This window comes from Pristiophorus japonicus, chromosome 21 (genome assembly GCF_044704955.1).
Source record: "Pristiophorus japonicus isolate sPriJap1 chromosome 21, sPriJap1.hap1, whole genome shotgun sequence".
Taxonomy (NCBI): domain Eukaryota; kingdom Metazoa; phylum Chordata; class Chondrichthyes; family Pristiophoridae; genus Pristiophorus; species Pristiophorus japonicus.
Window position 1 is genome coordinate 21,322,147 of NC_091997.1, and position 14,095 is coordinate 21,336,241.

Sequence of the window (14,095 nt, forward strand, 5' to 3'; positions counted from 1 at the left end):
AGGAAACCGAGTCACCTCAACAAGTTCTCAAATGCTCAAAAAAAACACAAATTGATTTGCTAATATTAGCAGAACAAAGAGCAGGCTACCAAAATTACACCCTGCACTGAATCGAGAGCGAGCTATCCACAGAGAGCATAACAGAGTGCTGACTGTTAACCTTACACAGTGAAAAGAATAGAGTGCAGGGTATTCAGCTTGCCTGCTGTGTAAAACATATGCAGGTTATTCGCTTTACATAATGTACAGAATAGAGTGCAGACTGTTCAATATATAACTAATGTATGAAATTATAAAAGCAAACTACTGCGGATGCTGGAAATCGGAAACAAATACAGTGTTCCATTGCGTCGGGCTTGCGCTGACCCCTTACCGACCAGCGGCAACCCCCTTTCCACCCTCCCCCCCCGCCCATCCACGTGGGAAATAATCCCGCGGGAGTGGAGCAGCTACCATAGAAACATAGAAAATAGGTGCAGGAGTAGGCCATTCGGCCCTTCGAGCCTGCACCACCATTCAATAAGATCATGGCTGATCATTCACCTCAGTACCCCTTTCCTGCTTTCTCTCCATACCCCTTGATCCCTTTAGCTGTAAGGGCCATATCTAACTCCCTCTTGAATATATCCAATGAACTGGCATCAACAACTCTCTGTGGGAGGGAAATCCACAGGTTAACAACTCTCTGAGTGAAGAAGTTTCTCCTCATCTCAGTCCTAAATGGCCTACCCCTTATCCTAAGACTGTGTCCCCTGGTTCTGGACTTCCCCATCATCGGGAACATTCTTCCCGCATCTAACCTGTCCAGTCCCATCAGAGTCTTGTAAGTTTCTATGAGATCCCCTCTCATCCTTCTAAACTCCAGTGTATAAAGGCCCAGTTGATCCAGTCTCTCCTCATATATCAGTCCCGCCATCCCGGAAATCAGTCTGGTAAACCTTCGCTGCACTCCTTCAATACCAAGAACTTCCTTCCTCAGATTGGGAGACCAAAACTGAACACAATATTCCAGATGAGACCTCACCAAGGCCCTGCACAACTGCAGTAAGACCTCCCTGCTCCTATACTCAAATCCCCTAGCTATGAAGGCAAACATACCATTTGCCTTCTTCACCGCCTGCTGTACCTGCATGCCAACTTTCAATGACTGATGAACCATGACACCCAAGTCTCATTGCACCTCCCCTTTTCCTAATTTGCCGCCATTCAGATAATATTCTGCCTTCGTGTTATTGCCCCCAAAGTGGATAACCTCACCTTTATCCACATTATACTGCATCTGCCATGCCTTTGCCCACTTACCTAACCTGTCCAAGTCACCTTGCAGCCTTTTAGTGTACTCCTCACAGTTCACACCGCCACTCAGCTTAGTGTCATCTGCAAACTTGGAGATATTACGCTCAGTTCCTTCATCTAAATCATTAATGTACATTGTAAAGAGCTGGGGTCCTAGCACTGAGCCCTGCGCCACTCCGCTAGTCACTGCCTGCCATTCTGAAAAGGAACAGTTTATCCCGTCTCTCTGCTTCCTGTCTGCCAACCACTTCTCTATCCATGTCAGTACATTACCCCCAATACCATGTGCTTTGATTTTGCACACCAATCTCTTGTTTGGGATCTTGTCAAAAGCCTTTTGAAAGTCCAAATACACCACATCCACTGATTCTCCCTTGTCCACTCTACCAGTTACATCCTCAAAAATTTCCAGACAATTTGTCAAGCATGATTTCCTTTTCATAAATCCATGCTGACTTGGACCGATCCTGTCACTGCTTTCCAAATGCACTGCTATTTCATCTTTAATAATTGATTCCAACATTTTTCCCCACTACTGATGTCAGGCTAACCAGTCTATAATTACCCATTTTCTCTCTCCCTCCTTTTTTAAACAGTGGTGTTACATTAGCTACCCTCCATTCCATAGGAACTGATCCAGAGTCGATAGACTGTTGGAAAATGATCATCAATGCATCCACTATTTCTATGGCCACTTCTTTAAGTACTCTGGAATGCAGACTATCAGGCCCCAGGGATTTATCGGCCTTTAATCCCAACAATTTCCTTAACACAATGTCCCGCTTTATAAGGATATCCTTCAGTTCCTCCTTCTCACGAGACCCTCGGTCCCCTAGTATTTCCGGAAAGTTATTTGTGTCTTCCTTCGTGAAAACAGAACCAAAGTATTTGTTTAACTGGTCCACCATTTCTTTGTTCCCCATTATAAATTCACATGAATATGACTGCAAGGGACCTACGTTTGTTTTCACTAATCTTTTTCTCTTCACATATCTATAGAAGCTTTTGCAGTCAGTTTATATATTCTCAGCAAGCTTCCTCTCAGACTCTATTTTCCCCCTCCTAATTAAACCCTTTGTCCTGCTCTGCTGTATTACAAAATTCTCCCAGTCCTCAGATTTTCTGCTTTTTCTGGCCAATTTATATGCCTCTTCCTTGGATTTAACACTATCTTTAATTTCCCTTGTTAGCCATGGTTGAGCCACCTTCCCCATTTTATTTTTACTCCAGACAGGGATGTACAATTGTTGAAGTTCATCCATGTGATCTTTAAATGTTTGCCATTGCCTATCCACTGTCAACCCTTTAAGTATCACTCGCCAGTCTATTCTAGCCAATTCACATCTCATACCATCAAAGTTACCTTTCCCCAAGTTCAGGACCCTAGTCTCTGAATTAACTGTGTCACTCTCCACCTTAATAAAGAATTCTACCATACTGTGGTCACTTTTCCCCAAGAGGCTTCGCACAACAAGATTGTTAATTAGTCCTTTCTCATTACACATCACCCAGTCTAGGATGGCCAGCCCTCCAGTTGGCTCCTCGACATATTGGTCTAGAAAATCATCCCTAATACACTCCAGGAAATCCTCTTCCACCGCATTGCTACCAGTTTGGTTAGCCCAGTCAATATGTAGATTAAAGTCGCCCATGATGACTGCTGTACCTTTATTGCACGCATCGTTAATTTCTTGTTTGATGCTGTCCCCATCCTCACTACTACTGTTTGGTGGTCTGTACACAATTCCCACTAGCGTTTTCTGCCCTTTGGTATTCCGTAGCTCCACCGATATAGATTCCACATCATCCAAGCTAATGTCCTTCCTTACGATTGCATTAATTTCCTCTTTAACCAGCAACGCCACCCCACCTCCTTTTCCTTTCTGTCTATCCTTCCTAAATGTTGAATATCCCTGGATGTTGAGTTCCCAGCCTTGGTCACCCTGGAGTCATGTCTCCGTGATGCCAATTACATCATATTCGTTAACTGCTATCTGCACAGTTAATTCGTCCACCTTATTCCGAATACTCCTGGCATTGAGGCACAGAGCCTTCAGGCTTCTCTTTTCAACACACTTTGCCCCTTTAGGATTTTGCTGTAATGTGGCCCTTTTTGCTTTTTGCCTTTGGTTTCTCTGCCCTCCACTTTTGCTTTTCTTCTTTCTATCTTTTGCTTCTGCCCCCATTTTACTTCCCTCTGTCTCCCTGCATAGGTTCCCATCTCCCTGCCATATTAGTTTAACCCCTTCCCAACAGCACGAGCAAACACTCCCCCTCGGACATTGGTTCCGGTCCTGTCCAGGTGCAGACCGTCCAGTTTGTACTCGTTCCATCTCCCCCAGAACTGGTTCCAATGTCCCAGGAATTTGAATCCCTCACTTCTGCACTCCTCAAGCCATGTATTCATCTGAAATATCCTGCGATTCCTACTCTGACTAGCACGTGGCACTGGTAGCATTCCTGAAATTACTACTTTTGAGGTCCTACTTTTTAATTTAGCTCCTAGCTCCCTAAATTCGTCTCATAGGACCTCATCCCATTTTTTACCTATATCGTTGGTACCTATATGCACCACGACAACTGGCTGTTCACCCTCCCTTTTCAGAATGTCCTGCACCCGCTCTGAGACATCCTTGACCCTTGCACCTGGAGTCTTGGTTGCAGCCGCAGAAACGCCTATCTACTCCCCTTACAATCGAATCCCCTATCACGACAGCTCTCCCACTCTTTTTCCTGCCCTCCTGGGCAGCAGAGCCACCCACGGTGCCAAGAACTTGGCTGCTGCTGCTCCCCCCTGATGTGTCATCCCCCTCAACAGTACCCAAAGCGGTGTATCTGTTTTGCAGGGGGATGACGGCAGGGGACCCCTGCACTACCTTCCTTCCACTGTTTTTCTTGTTGGTCACCCATTCCTTATCTGGCTGTGTACCCTTTACCTGCGGTAAGACCAACTCCCTAAACGTGCTATTCACGTCATTCGCAGCATCGTGGATGCTCCAGAATGAATCCACCCGCAGCTCCAGTGCTGCAATGCAGTCTGTCAGGAGCTGAAGCCGGATACACTTACTGCATATGTAGTCGTTAGGGACACAGGAAGCGTCCCTGACTTCCCACATAGTACAGGAGGAGCATAACACGTATCTGAGCTCTCCTGCCATGACTTAACCCCCAGTCGGTGCTGTTATGTCTTTAGATGCTCTGATAATGACATCTACAAGGCAATGTGTTGTACTTGAACTGTAGTGACATAGAAACATAAAAACATAGAAAATAGGTGCAGGAGTAGGCCATTCAGCCCTTCGAGCCTGCACCGCCATGCAATGAGTTCATGGCTGAACATGCAACTTCAGTACCACATTCCTGCTTTCCCACCATACCCCTTGATTCCCCCGAGTAGTAAGGACTACATCTCACTCCTTTTTGAATATATTTAGTGAATTGGCCTCAACAACTTTCTGTGGTAGAGAATTCCACAGGTTCACCACTCTCTGGGTGAAGAAGCTTCTCCTCATCTCGGTCCCAAATGGCTTACCCCTTATCCTTAGACTGTGACCCCTGGTTCTGGACTTCCCCAACATTGGGAACATTCTTCCTGCATTTAACCTGTCTAAACCAGTCAGAATTTTAAATGTTTCTATGAGAGCCCCTCTCATTCTTCTGAACTCCAGTGAATACAAGCCCAGTTGATCAGTCTTTCTTGATATGTCAGTCCCGCCATCCCGGGAATCAGTCTGGTGAACCTTCGCTGCACTCCCTCAATAGCAAGAATGTCCTTCCCCAAGTTAGGAGACCAAAACTGTACACAATACTCCAGGTGTGGCCTCACCAAGGCCCTGTACAACTGTAGTAACACCTCCCTGCCCCTGTACTCAAATCCCCTCGCTATGAAGGCCAACATGCCATTTGCTTTCTTAACCGCCTGCTGTACCTGCATGCCAACCTTCAATGACTGATGTACCATGACACCCAGGTCTCGTTGCACCTCCCCTTTTCCTAATCTGTCACCATTCAGATAATAGTCTGTCTCTCTGTTTTTACCACCAAAGTGGATAACCTCACATTTATCCACATTATACTTCATCTGCCATGCATTTGCCCACTCACCTTACCAATCCAAGTCACTCTGCAACTTCATAGCATCCTCCTCGCAGCTCACACTGCCACCCAACTTAGTGTCATCCGCAAATTTGGAGATACTACATTTAATTCCCTCATCTAAATCATTATTGTTCAATGTAAACAGCTGGGGCCCCAGCACAGAACCTTGCGGTACCCCACTAGTCATTGCCTGCCATTCTGAAAAGTGCCCATTTACTCCTATTCCTGCCTGCCAACCAGTTCTCAATTTACATCAGCACACTACCCCCAATCCCATGTGCTTTAACTTTGCACATTAATCTCTTGTGTGGGACCTTGTCGAAAGCCTTCTGAAAGTCCAAATACACCACATCAACTGGTTCCCCCTTGTCCACTCTACTGGAAACATCCTCAAAAAATTCCAGAAGATTTGTCAAGCATGATTTCCCTTTCACAAATCCATGCTGTCTTGGACCTATCATGTCACCTCTTTCCAAATGCGCTGCTATGACATCCTTAATAATTGATTCCATCATTTTACCCAGTACCGATGTCAGGCTTTGTCCTTTATTGATAACTCCAGAGTGTGGATCACACCTGGTGGCCTGCCTTTTATACTGGGCCAGGCACACCTGTACAGGTAACCTACAAGTCTCCCACTGCTGTGCCTTCTGGTGGCACACCTTGTAATAGTACAAGCAGTAACCAAGTAGGATACATGATGACAGGTGCCACTGACAGGTTTCCCCTGGGGGAAGCTGTGTGCGCCTGGGTGGTGGGTCTGCCCTTAAAGGGGAGTGTGCGCTGCCGGCGCCTCCATTTTATTTCATTTGTCAGCCGACTCAGAGGTCAGCCCGACAATGGTGGCCACAGGTTCGGCCGGGCCACTAACAGACAGCCCGGCACCCCCTCTTGGGGTGCCAGGCCGCTGGCCCGGCCGAAACCCACCCTGGTGGCCCAGTGGGCCAAACTAAACCCCATGCAGAGCTCGCAGCAGCCCTCCCGTTTAACTGAAGGGGGAGGGACATTGTGACGTGTCAGCACGGCGCTGATGACTCGGCGCGACGGCTGACCTGTTGCAACGGCACTTCTGTCCCACTGTCGACCCTGACATCCGCCCCGACTGGAAAAAGAAGACCTGAAAATCACACGATTCCCCACTCCATGGATTGGGGTGGAATTTCTTTTTGAAGAACAGTAGCTGTGCCTAGTATTTCATCCCCCAAACCGCGATACAGACTTGATACAGACACAGAGCAAAAACCCAATGCCAGGAGAGAGTTCAAAGTAGTTGGCCTCAACATCAATGAAGCATTTAACTGAGCTTGGTACCATATAGCCCTCGCAAAAGTGAGTTCAATGAGAGTCAAGAGGAAAACCTTCTAGTGGCTGGAGTTACACAAGAAGGTGGCCGTGGTTGTTGAAGACCAATCAGTCAGCCCCAAGTTATCATTGCAGGAGTTCCTCACAAATGTGTCTGCAGCCAAATCATTTTCAGCTGCTTCATCAATAGATTTCCTTTAATGTGATGGTCAGGAATAGGGCTATTTGCTGATGAGTACACAGTGTTCAGCTCCATTCACAACTCCCCTGGTAATGAAGCAGCCCATGCCAGGCCCTGAACAACATGCAGCCTTGGGTTGACAAGTGGAAGGTAACAATCATGCTGCACAAGTGCCAGGTAATGACCATCTGCAACAAGAAAGCGTCCACTCACCTGTCCCCTGCCTTCAATGGCACCACTGACAGTTTCATGGTCACTTTTATTGAAAGTATTTATTTTTAATTTCCAGCGAGTTTTCATTTAAAAAAAACTGAATTCAAATTCTCAAACTTCCAAGATGGGATTTGAACTCAGAGGTCCAGGTCTCAATCACTAGTCCAGTAACATAACCACTTCATTACCATACCCCGATTAAACTCAGTGACATCGGTACTCAACAGTCAACAGTCTATCAAAGTAATAACTTCAAAACAGGATTTCCTATTTAAAATGCTCAGCATGCAATGTTGTGCCACATGAGCAGAAAGCAGCAAACACTGTGCACAACGAGAAGTCAGACCAGTCCACTGCCAGTCATGTCAACATCAAACCTCAACAAAACCCACAGTGAATGAAAACGCGTTGCAATTTTTCAACGGCAGTAACCTGCTATCCTTGGTCGCCAATTTGACCTCCGAGCAAATTGGAGAGAAAGTTTAAGCAGAAACCCTACACATTTATTTTCTTTTATTCTGCAACAGTTTCCCCCTACTCTCCTCCTCCTCTTCTGAAAGCACGGACTCGTTCCTGGGGTTGAATTCCACAGACGCTGGACACCCACTGCTGCTTCACCCATGTGCGCCTGTGCAGAGAACATCAGCAAGGTATCCAACAGATTTGAGCCATATTCTATTCTTGCCCAACATCAACACACGCACTTGAAACAGAGGCCAATAGTTACAGGTCAGGAATGCAATCCTGTTTGACTTTCCCCCTTCCCAATCCTCGAGTTAAATGGAGCGCCACTTGCAGGGAACTGTTTTTTTAATGAGAAATTAGAGCCCATTCAATCACTACATACAGGTTTTAATTAACATATTGTAGACTTGTCCAGAATTGCTGCATTTTTGTGAAATACATGTTACTGACTCAGAGCACACAAATAAAAAGTCAGTAGTCAAATATTTAAATAACCATCCAATTGCTGTCAACTATACCACTGAAATGACCAAATAAAGTGCATGAGTCACTAAATTATAGTGAGTGGAAATTTTCCAACATTTTGTGCTTTGATGCTTCACAATATAGTACTAAGTAATGTATCATACAGTTTGATTAGATATTCGTTCATGGGATGTGAGCACCACTGGCAAAGCCAGCATTTATTGTCCATCCCTAATTGCCCTCGAGAAGGTGGTGGTGGTGAGCCGCCTTCTTGAACCGCTGCAGTCCATCGTTTTTTTTTGGCCAGGCAAGTCAACAGAGTGACTTGCCTGGCCAAAGACTGCCCGAAATAGAGGAAGAGCATCTGAGAGGGTGCTGAGCACCTCGAGTCTCGTTGCCGAGGGCATGCAGAAAGCAAGCGGAAGAAGCGTGTGGCAAACTAGATTCCCCACCCACCCTTCCCTTCAATGACTCTCTACCCCACCTGTGACAGAGACTGTAATTCCCATATTGGACTATTCAGTCACCTGAGAACTCACTTTTAGAGTGGATACAAGTCTTCCTCGATTTCGAGGGACTGCCTATGAATGAATGATTTCAAAGGGTAGTTAAGAGTCATTGCTGTGGGTCTGGAGTCACATATAGGCCAGACCAGGTAAAGACGGTTTTCTTCCCTAAAGGGCATTAGTGAACCAGATGGGTTTTTACAACAATCTGGCAGCGATTACTGTTACTAGGTTTTTATTCCAAATTTACTTTATTGAATTTAAATTTCCCCCCGTGGTGGGATATGAATTTGTGTCTCAGGCAGATTAGCCCAGGCCTCTGGATTACTAGTCCAGTAACATAATCACTATGCTACAGTTCCTGACTAGCGTTAACATTTTGAAAAATAATAAACTGAAAAGGCAAGTCATTCATGAACCCCTGAGGGACATTTACTTTCAGCAAATGGTTACTGAAATTCCTCAGCAACACCAGCAGTCCCTTAGTGGACAATCTAAATGCTCCAACTACCAGAAGCATAAATGAGCCTCCAGATACCAAAGTCTCTGAACAAAAGCAGCACCATTAATCTCACTCAGAAACTTATAAACAACAACGTGCATTTATATAGCGCCTTTAATGTAGCAAAATATCCCAAGGTGTTTCACAGGAGCGTTATAAAATGAAATTTGACACCGAGTCACATAAGGATATAGTCGGAAGATAGAGGTAGGTTTTAAGGAGGGTCTTAAAGGAGGAGAGAGAGGTAGAGAGGCAGAGAAGTTTAGGGAGGGAATTCTAGAATTTAGGGGCTTGGCAACTGAAGGGACGGTCACCAATGGTACTTACATTGGCTCCCAGTTAAGCAACGCATCGATTTCAAAATTCTCATCCTCTACAGCCTCACCCCTCATGATCTCTGAGATTTCCTCCAACCCTCTGCACACCTCCAATTCTGGCCTTTTGCGCATCCCCGATTTTAATTGATCCATCGTTGGCAGTCGTGCCTTCAGCTGCCTAGGCCCTACGCTCTGGAATTCCCTCCCTAAACCTCTCCGCCTCTTTATCCTCCTTTAAGAGTCTCCTTAAAACCTACCTCTTTGGCCAAGCTTATGGTCACCTGGCCTAATATCTCATGTGGCTCAGTGTCAAATTTTGTTTGATAACCCTCCTGTGAAGCACGTCGGGGAGTTTTACATGTTAAAGGCGCCATATAAATGCAACTTCTTGTTGAGATTAGAGGCCTGGGTTGGGTTGGTTTCCTGGGGAGCCGGGGGGAGCAGGGGTGGGCGGGGCGGGGGAGAGAAGATCAGAAAGATCGGATTTGAGGGGAGATTGAAAGTTTCTCGGGAGGAGATCAGAAGGGTTGGTGGTGGAGGCGATGGGAGACCTCTTCGGTGGAGGAGATCGGAGGCCTCATGGGGGAGATCAGAAGTGTCGAGCAGGGGGAGAGGGAAGATCGGAATGGTTGGGGGGTGCCCGACTTTTGGGGGGGGGGGGGGGAGGTAGATGAAGCAGGTGAAGTAGATCCAGCAAGTAAATGGAAAGGCACTTACCTCCTGGATATGGCAGTTCTCATCTCCCTTTAGCCGACAGGTTTCCTGAGGCCCGGGAAACACAGCCAGTGACAGCTAAATTTAAAATGGTTATTAATTCTGAGGCATGTGGCCTCATTATAATATTGAAATGACTAAGTGGTTGTGGTTGGTCATTTAAGTGGGTGGGTTGCAGGCGGGTTTCACATTTTTTACATTATTACATGCCATCCAACCCAAACCCACCCGTTTTAGGGGATTATAATTTCACCCCAATCTGTTTGAGACCAGATTGCTCTTCGAGAGAGAGAGAGCCGGCGCAGACTCGATGGGCCGAATGGTTGTACTATTCCATGAGTCTACCATGCAACCTACAAATGATTATATAATATAGTTGATCACCTGTGGTGTTGCTAACAATCCTTTATGTGGGAAGGAAGCAAATGGCTAAAAAAGTTTGAGTCTAGTCCCTGATCGGGCAGATCATACGTGCTCTTTAAATGGCTTGATGAACAAATAAATATAGTTTTATAACGATCGGAGGTGGATACAGATTCAATAGTAGCCTTCAAAAGGGAACTGGATAAATACTTGAAGGAGGAAAAGTTGCAGGGATATGGGGAAAGAGCGGAGGGAGTGGGACTATCTGGATTGCTCTTCGAGAGAGCCAGTGCAGACTCGATGGGCCAAATGGTTGTACTATTCCATGATTGTACCGTGCAACCTACAAATGATTATATAATATAGTTGATCACCTGTGGTATTGCTAACAATCCTAAAGTAAAAACAAATGTCTCCACCTCTTCCAGGATCTGTTGCTGACCCACCTCTCTCTCCACCTCTATCCCCATCTTTCTCTCTGTGCACCCTCTTTCCACAGCTGTGCCTACTTCTTCACCATTTCATCCCCGTCCTTCTCCATCTTTTCCTTCCTCTTCCATTCTCTGGACTCTCTTCTCTGTTCTCATCCAAAACTGCTGCACACAACCTAACCCGCACCAAGTCCTCTCAGCCATCACTCCTCTGCTAACTGGCTCCCTGTCCCCCAAAGACCCCAAGTTAAAATTCTCTCCCTCGTGTTCAAATTTTTCCATGGCCTCGCCCCTCCTTATCGCTGTAACCTCCTCCAGCCCTGCAACACTCTGTGTTCCTCCAACTCTATCCATTTGTGCAGCCCCCACTCCCTTCGTCCCACCATTAGTGGCCGTGCCATCAGCCATATCGGCCCTAAACTCTGGCATTCTCTCCCTAACCTCTCCCTTCTTTGTTAAGACCCTCCATAAAACCTACATCTTTCACCAAACTTCTAGTCACGTATTCTAAAATCACATTCTCTGGTATCACCTTTTGTCTGATTACACTCCTGTTCAGTGCCTTTGAGGTTTTCCTACTTTAAAGGCACTATATGAATGCAAATTGTTGTTACCTCTCTGAAGATTGCAACCTCCACTGTTCCTATTCCTTGACGACCCCTATTTTTGATACCAATTCTCTCCCCTATCTTTCTCATTCTCACAATGTCACCGCCTTGTGTACTATTTACTCTGCAAGATTTGTAAACACAGAATTTATTGAGAGTGAAACAGCAAATGCAAAAACAGACTTACATTGTAGCCAACAGCCTAAGCACCTTTATGACTAAACTGGAAAAGGTACAATGCACAGTATTGAGTGAATCAGAGTTCTCAAGGACAGGGTCAGATATCACAGCTATAAATCAAACTATATGTTTTAGAAGAGACAGCAAACAGCTGATTCATCCCTATTTATACTAACTGATGATAGAATTCAACAGTTCCGTCATTAGCCATCATTAACATTGATGTAAGTCTTTTGCGACTGATGGGTTTTCAGGTTGTGCAATCTGATTGGCCTCCGTGAAACACATGACTGATAATACTATTTGAACCCCACAGACCAATCCGCTCTCCGACAAGAGGCAGGCACAAAAGGGAGTATTTTATTAATAGATGCTTGCAGATGTAATTAACAAATTTGCAGTACTCAACTGGGATTGAGGCATCAGAAGAATTCGGGGGAAAAACTTTGAATAATATTACATGTGAATTAGACTGGCATCAAAATGAGTTAAAGCTGCGTCGATAATGAGTTGTGCCAATGCCAGGTTATGAAATGGATTGATGGTCCCTCAAATTTTAGACGCTTCCAGTTAGCTGACAGAAGTAAATTTCTTCCTCCTATCTGCCCAAGCTAGTTAAAACTGAAGTCCCAGAGGTGAATGAATGACTCCCCGTCTCGTGAAATTTAATGGGACAGTTTTATCATCCATATCACTATAATCATACCCCATGACCTTCCTGGCCTATAGCTTATTTTGCTTCTCGAATGTTTCACTGTTTAAAATACAGAGGGTTATTTTAAACAGGCGCTGTTGTGTATGTATAACATAAGTATATACCCTGTACACTCAATGTACAGTTACATAGAAACATAGAAAATGGGTGCAGGAGTAGGCCATTCAGCCTTCGAGCCTGCACCACCATTCAATAAGATCATGGCTGATCATTCACCTCAGTATCCCTTTCCTGCTTTCTCTCCATACCCCTTGATCCCTTTAGCCGTAAGGGCCATATCTAACTCCCTCTTGAATATATCCAACGAATTGGCATCAACAACTCTCTGCGGTAAATAATTCCACAGGTTAACCACTCTCTGAGTGAAGAAGTTTCTCCTCATCTCGGTCCTAAGTGGCTTACCCCTTATCCTTAGACTGTGACCCCTGGTTCTGGAACATTCTTCCTGCATCTAACCTGTCCCGTCCCATCAGAATTGTATATGTTCCGTCAGAATAAGACCACTGGATATATCTTCACACTGTATACACTATGCCTGCACCACCAGAGGGTGCAACTGGTGGAGACCTAGGGGTCACCTGTACACTACAGGTAACCAGGTATAAAAGGCAGCTCACCTTACTGTACCCGCACTCAGGAGCTGCAATAAATGGACTAAGGCCACAACAGTTCAAGTACAATACCTTACCTCATGGAGTCATTACTAGGGTGCTTACAGGTACAACAGGCGCTAAGTGCTAATAAGATGTGCCTGTTTATAAACCTGGATTTAGCCCGCAATTTTGGGGCCAATTGCCGATTATCATGATTTAAATGGGCCTGGAGGGGCTAAAACTAAGACCTGCACATTTAGCACTCAAGCGCTGATTAGGAGCAATTTTCCGGGAGCGGTACATGTAGCCTCCATGCGCACACTTCCATTAAAATTGCGGAGTGTGCTGGCTGACAGATGACAGGACAGAGGGAGTGGGCTCACAGGTTTTCAGAGGCAGCACTGGAGATCCTGGTGCAGGAGGTACAGAGGAGGAGGGATGTCCCATACCCGCAGGGGGCAGGGGTGGGGAAGGAGGTAAAAGAGGCAACTAATGGGGCAGATGTGGGAGTTGATCATCCAGGAAGTCACAGCCAGGAGCACTGCCTCCAGTGCCATAAAAAATTGAATGATTTAACATGAGTGGTCAAGGTCACAAATACACTCCTCAATAATTACACCATTACCAGCCACATAACCTCAACATGCTGCACCCACCATCTAACTATATACTAACATTCACGCTTCCCATGTTATTGCATTCTTCACAGGCACTACTCACACCTCAGACACATCTCGCAGTTCTTCAACCATGTGAGGCATCACACACACACACACACACACTCACACAAACACACCTGCCAATACACTCATTCACAATCACCACTGTCTTTCTCTTCCAGGACAAGGTAACACATAACAGGTGCCAGCATGACCTGACCGGGGGAGGGGAAGCACCACTCCATCACATCACACCCCTTGAGGAGACAGTGCTGGCAGTGAGTGGCAGGGGAGCGGCAGACACCGTGGCCACGGGCAGAGCCGGGGACATATCTCCCAGAGGTTTGTGGCCACTCCAGCTTCCTTACGTATCTACAACTATTTCTAATCCCTAATCCCCAAATCTATCTTAACTCACAAGCTCCATATGGTCCCATCACACACATCCTCCTATAGTGGCCGCAAGTGCTGCACCCTAACCCTTCTA